This window comes from Schistocerca nitens, chromosome 3, assembly GCF_023898315.1.
Source record: "Schistocerca nitens isolate TAMUIC-IGC-003100 chromosome 3, iqSchNite1.1, whole genome shotgun sequence".
Classification (NCBI taxonomy): domain Eukaryota; kingdom Metazoa; phylum Arthropoda; class Insecta; order Orthoptera; family Acrididae; genus Schistocerca; species Schistocerca nitens.
Window position 1 is genome coordinate 461,222,591 of NC_064616.1, and position 5,930 is coordinate 461,228,520.

Consider the following 5,930-nt stretch of genomic DNA (forward strand, 5'->3'; position numbering starts at 1 on the left):
AGCCCGCCTCCAGTGGTGTCGCGACAGGCGTGAATGGAGGGACGAATGGAGACGTGTCGTCTTCAGCGATGAGAGTCGCTTCTGCCTTGGTGCCAATGATGGTCGTATGCGTGTTTGGCGCCGTGCAGGTGAGCGCCACAATCAGGACTGCATACGACCGAGGCACACCGGGCCAACACCCGGCATCATGGTGTGGGGAGCGATCTCCTACACTGGCCGTACACCACTGGTGATCGTCGAGGGGACACTGAATAGTGCACGGTACATCCAAACCGTCATCGAACCCATCGTTCTACCATTCCTAGACCGGCAAGGGAACTTGCTGTTCCAACAGGACAATGCACGTCCGCATGTATCCCGTGCCACCCAACGTGCTCTAGAAGGTGTAAGTCAACTACCCTGGCCAGCAATATCTCCGGATCTGTCCCCCATTGAGCATGTTTGGGACTGGATGAAGCGTCGTCTCACGCGGTCTGCACGTCCAGCACGAACGCTGGTCCAACTGAGGCGCCAGGTGGAAATGGCATGGCAAGCCGTTCCACAGGACTACATCCAGCATCTCTACGATCGTCTCCATGGGAGAATAGCAGCCTGCATTGCTGCGAAAGGTGGATATACACTGTACTAGTGCCGACATTGTGCATGCTCTGTTGCCTGTGTCTATGTGCCTGTGGTTCTGTCAGTGTGATCATGTGATGTATCTGACCCCAGGAATGTGTCAATAAAGTTTCCCCTTCCTGGGACAATGAATTCACGGTGTTCTTATTTCAATTTCCAGGAGTGTACATTATGGTTTATGAATTAAACTAGTCAAGAATGAAATAAATGATTAGACACAGATTGTGTTGTCAAACATAAGATAATTTTAATCTATACAGTGGATGCCCAAAAATTTGCAACGTCCAGTGCACTTTGTGTAGCATTTACGAGGTCCTCCATGGTGCACACAGTTGGAGGTAATGTGCATTGTAGTAGATGTGTTGATGTCTGCACGGCAGCTCCGCAGTCACGTTGGAGAGAGTCCACCTGGAAGCCCAACCCCTCCAGATTACTCTTGGATCTTGTGACAGAAGAACGCAGGCGGTTGAGTGATTTCCAAGTAGACCATTTCTCTGCGTGGCCTGGGGGAACTACTTCTTGCGGGATCAGCCACTCCTCCAGATGCTGGCATCTGACCTGCCATCTCTTCTCCCGGTGTTGATGTGGAGTGTCAGCGAGTGGTTCTGTACTGTGAAGGAAGCTCTTTCTAGACACAAGTCTTTGCTGTGCCAGTTGGTGGCCATGTAGTGGGTGGGCTTCGGATGTTAATACCTTCTTCATTTCACTCCGTGCTGCTGTATCTCTTCGGATGTCTGGGGGGGGGCTATGCCGGATAAGCAGTACAGTTTTTCCACAGTTGTGGCTCTTAGACAACCCGTAGTGATACGACATGTCTCATTCAGAGCAACATCAACTTTCTTTGTATGTGTAGATCTGCACCATACTGGGCAAGCGTACTCGGCTGCAGAGTAGCAGAGGGCTAATGCGGATGTGCGCACTGTGTGTGGCTGTGCTCCCTATGTTGTTCCAGTCAGCTTCCTAACCACATTGTTCCTGGCAGCCACTTTTTGCTTTGTTTTTAAGCAGTGTTCCTTATATGTAAGAGCACGGTCCAGAGTGACTCCGAGGTATTTTGGAGTCTTGAAGTGTTCTAAAGAGGTTCCTTCCCAATCTATCTGCAAGGTTCTACTAGCCTGTCTGTTTCGGAGGTGGAAAACACAGGTCTGGGTCTTAGAAGGATTTGGTTTCAATTGATTGTCCCTTTAAAAGGCAGTTAATTCTTTCAGAGCATCAGTTAGCTTCCGCTCCACCCTCTCAAAGCTGTGATCTTGTGCTGTGATTGCTCGGTCATCTGCATATATGAAGCTTTGTGTTCCTTCTGGTAACGGCTGGTCATTAGTGTATATATTGAAGAGGGTGGGTGCCAGTACACTGCCCTGTGGCAACCCATTTTTCTGCTGCCTCCATCTGCTTCTTTGTCCTTGATATTCTACAAAATATCTTCGGTTCTGCAGAAGATTTCTAATTAGACAGGTTAGTTTATAGTCCTTGGTGAGGTTGTATAGCTTCAACAACAAGAGTCTGTGGTTGACAGTGTCGTAGGCGGCTGAAAGATCTATAAACACCGCTCCTGTTATCTGCCACCTTTGGAAGCCGTCCTCTATATGCTGTGTCAAATTCAACACCTGTGCTGTACAGCTCTTCCCTTGTCTGAATCCTGCCTGTTGAGGGATCAGTAATGGTTCTATCATATCTGTAATTTTTTGGAGGATCAACCTTTCCAATACCTTATACAGGTGGCATAGGAGGGAGATTGGCCTATAGCTTTTGGGGTCATCCCGGTTTTTCCCTGGTTTATGTATAGCTATAATTTTTGCTTTCCGCCAAGATTTTGGTATCTTGCCGCTCTTGATACAATTATTCATTAGCTCGAGTAGCCAGCACTTTGCGCCTGGACCAAAGTTCTTGATCTGTTCACTTCTTATGTCATCTACCCCTGCTGCTTTTCCGACTTTGCGCTTATTTAGAGCTGAGTCGAGCTCATTCAGACTGAATGGTCGAGACAGAGTGTTTCCCTCTTGTTCGGGCTCCCTTTCCAGGGTTCGTCTCCCGATTTTACTGGTATGATCAGGTTTATCATTTTTCAAAAGCTGGTATGCGATCTGGTCTGCCTTCACATTTGTATCCGTATTGGGTTGGGAGGGATCATTGTTAAGGTGTCGTAACAATCTCCAGGCCTTTTGACTACTTCTACTCATCTCACATTCTGTCATCAGTTTAATCCACTGTTCTCTCTTCGCCTCAGAGATTGAGGAGGGAGTATTTTGCGCAGCCAGATAAGTCTCCTCGCTATAAGGGTTTTCTTCATATAGTCGATAGTATCCGTACAGCAGAGCAGCTGTTTCAGGTGCCACACCCTGCAGATACATTGTCCTACACCCTCTTGGAATTGATGCCCGGGAGCAATGTTTGACAGTTTGAACAAAGCTGTCATACTCTTCAGGAATAGGTCGCGCAGACTTAATCTCCTTGTCCAGCATCTTAGCAAGTTTTTTCCAATCAGCTTTCTTGAAATTGTATCTCCGTTTGAAATTCACCTCCTGTGGCCTTATTGCTGGAAGAACTTGACACAGTAGTGGCCTGTGTTGCGTCTTTGGTATGGGGGAGCACACTGATTTGGAGCAAAGCTGTGTGATGTCTTCACTCACAAAGAGGAGGTCAGGGTTAAATCCACGTTGCCACCTGCCACTGTTGAAGGAAGGGCGGTAGCTTGCTGTCATGTATAAGAGACAACTGGCAGGATTCAGCCCAGGAGAGGACTGCCTCCCCATTTTCGTCATCTTCAGAGTATCCCCACAAATGACTATGGCTGTTAAAGTCACCGATTACTACAGACGTCTTGCTGTTATGGAAGTTCCTGGGTGGTGTGAAGGAAAATGCAGCCGAAGGGGGCTTATACACAGAGGTAGCCACGCAGTTACTCAGCTCCACTGAAATGACTTCGATGTTATTTTCTACGGTGCAGTGAGCACTGATTATCTGAAGCCCTGGTCTTACAAATATAGCACTTCCATACTGAGAGTGCGGTGTTTCTGCAGCTAGTTTCATGCCCAGTATTTTTGGTCGTCTCTGTCGCTCATCTCTATGCATCTGTTGTATACACAGGACGTTGCATTTTTTGTCACGGCATAGGTTGGATAACAGATGTTCTTTGGCTGATGATATGCCTTCAATATTTATAAATATGATAGTTAAAGTTGGCTCTGATAAGGACCCTCTATTTCCATGTTATAACATGTTAAATATAGAAAGTTTAACTGTAACCAAGCAGTAGTTTTCTTTGGTGACAATATCAGTTCCAGTGCACAACTGAATTTAAAAATCTGTCTTGTGGGGTGAAAATCCGTTACTGCTGCTATCTTGTGCTGACAATGAGATGACTTTCATAGAAATACTGAGTTATTTCATTTGTAATACAGTTTCATAGTTTTGGTAGTTGCTCACGATCTTTACACTTGCATGCAGTGGGTGTAGCATCAGCATACAGAACTATCCTTGAATTAGAGGAGCAGTATTTTGTCATTTACACAAATCAACAAAAGAAAGTATCCCAGTACAAAGTCCTGGGTACCCTGTATTACCTATCAGTAATGTTAGATCTGTGTGTGCCACTCGCCATCCTTATGAGTGAAAACTGATTTGTGTTAGATAAGGTTTTATTAAACTGTGAACAATTATCAGCATAATTACCAGCCGTTTTCCCTTACAAGGGAACCTCCCCATTGCACCCCCCTCAGATTTAGTTATAAGTTGGCACAGTGGATGGGCCTTGATAAACTGAACACAGATCATTTGAGAAAACAGGAAGAAGTTGTGTGGAACTGTGAAAAAATAAGCAAAATATACAAACTGAGTAGTCCATGCGCAACATAGGTAACATCATGGACAAAATGAGCTCAGGAGCGTCGTGGTCCCGTGGTAGCGTGAGCAGCTGCTGAACGAGAGGTCCTCGGTTCAAGTCCTCCCTCGAGTGAAAATTTTATTTTCTTTATTTTTGCATAGTTATTATCTGTCTGTTCGTTCATTGACGTCTTTGTTCACTGTAATAAGTTTAGTGTCTGTGTTTTGCGACCGCATCGCAAAAACCGTGCGATTACTAGACGAAAGGACGTGCCTCTCCAATGGGAACCGAAAACATTTGATCGCAAGCTCATAGGTCAACCGATTCTTCCACAGGAAAACACATCTGATATATTCTATACGACATTGGTGACGGCATGTGCGTCACATGACAGGAATATGTTGTCGACCCACCTAACTTTTACACTTGGCGAAGGGGTAAAAAGATTCTTCTACCTTGCCCGATTTAGGTTTTCTTGTGGATGCGATAATCACTCCCAAAAAAGTGATGAAAACATAAGAGTTTGTAACATAAACTGAAAATAAAAAATTAAAGTTTTCACTCGACGGTAGACTTGAACCTAGGACCTTTCGTTCCGCAGCTGCTCACGTTACCACGAGACCACGGCGCTCCTGCGTTCTCAGTCTCCTTGACATTGCATATCTTCCCATGAACTACTCAGTTTGTATATTTTGCTTATTTTTTCACAGTTCCACACAACTTCTTCCTGTTTTCTCAATTGATCTGTTTTCAGTTTTTCAAGGTCTATCCACTGTGCCAACTTATAACTAAATCTGAGGGGGGTGCGATGGGGAGGTTCCCTTGTTAGTAGTTACTATCTCTCTCTACAAGCAACTGATAGAGATTAGCTAAAACAAATCTGTAATTTCAGATGGAGGTCTGTCTATATCTAAAATTATGTTTCCTTTCCCATCTACAGCTTATCGCAGAAAGTTGAGTAACACCTTCAACACGTAGGAATTACATCTTTGAGCACCAATTATTGCCACTTTTTGCAACATTACCATAAGGTTTGATATCCCTACTGAAAGATGAGCAGAAATTCTTTGTAATGGGTGCATAATAAGATTCTTTTTTGGTATACCAATGCTCAGTAATAACTGAAACATCTGGTTTATTAAAACATGCTACTATGTCCAAATCATTGTGCTTATTTCCTAGGCTCGTAAAGTTTTGGAGGATGATCTTGGTTTGCAGGTTGCATTGTATCCACATATTTATTTATTTATTTTTTGTAACCATAAATATTCCCGTTAAGCAAATCAGATGTGCTTGTCAAACTGGGAAGAGGAAACAAAAAGACCACACATGTACAAAATAATAATAAAAGGAAAGATTCCAAAAGAGTTCCTGACAGCAAAATGTAAAACTTAATTGTTTTTGGATATATTACTTCTTATATCCTTCATTCAAAAACTTAAGAAGGCTGTTAGTTTAGTGTCTTCAAGGCATAATGCTGTTTCATTGA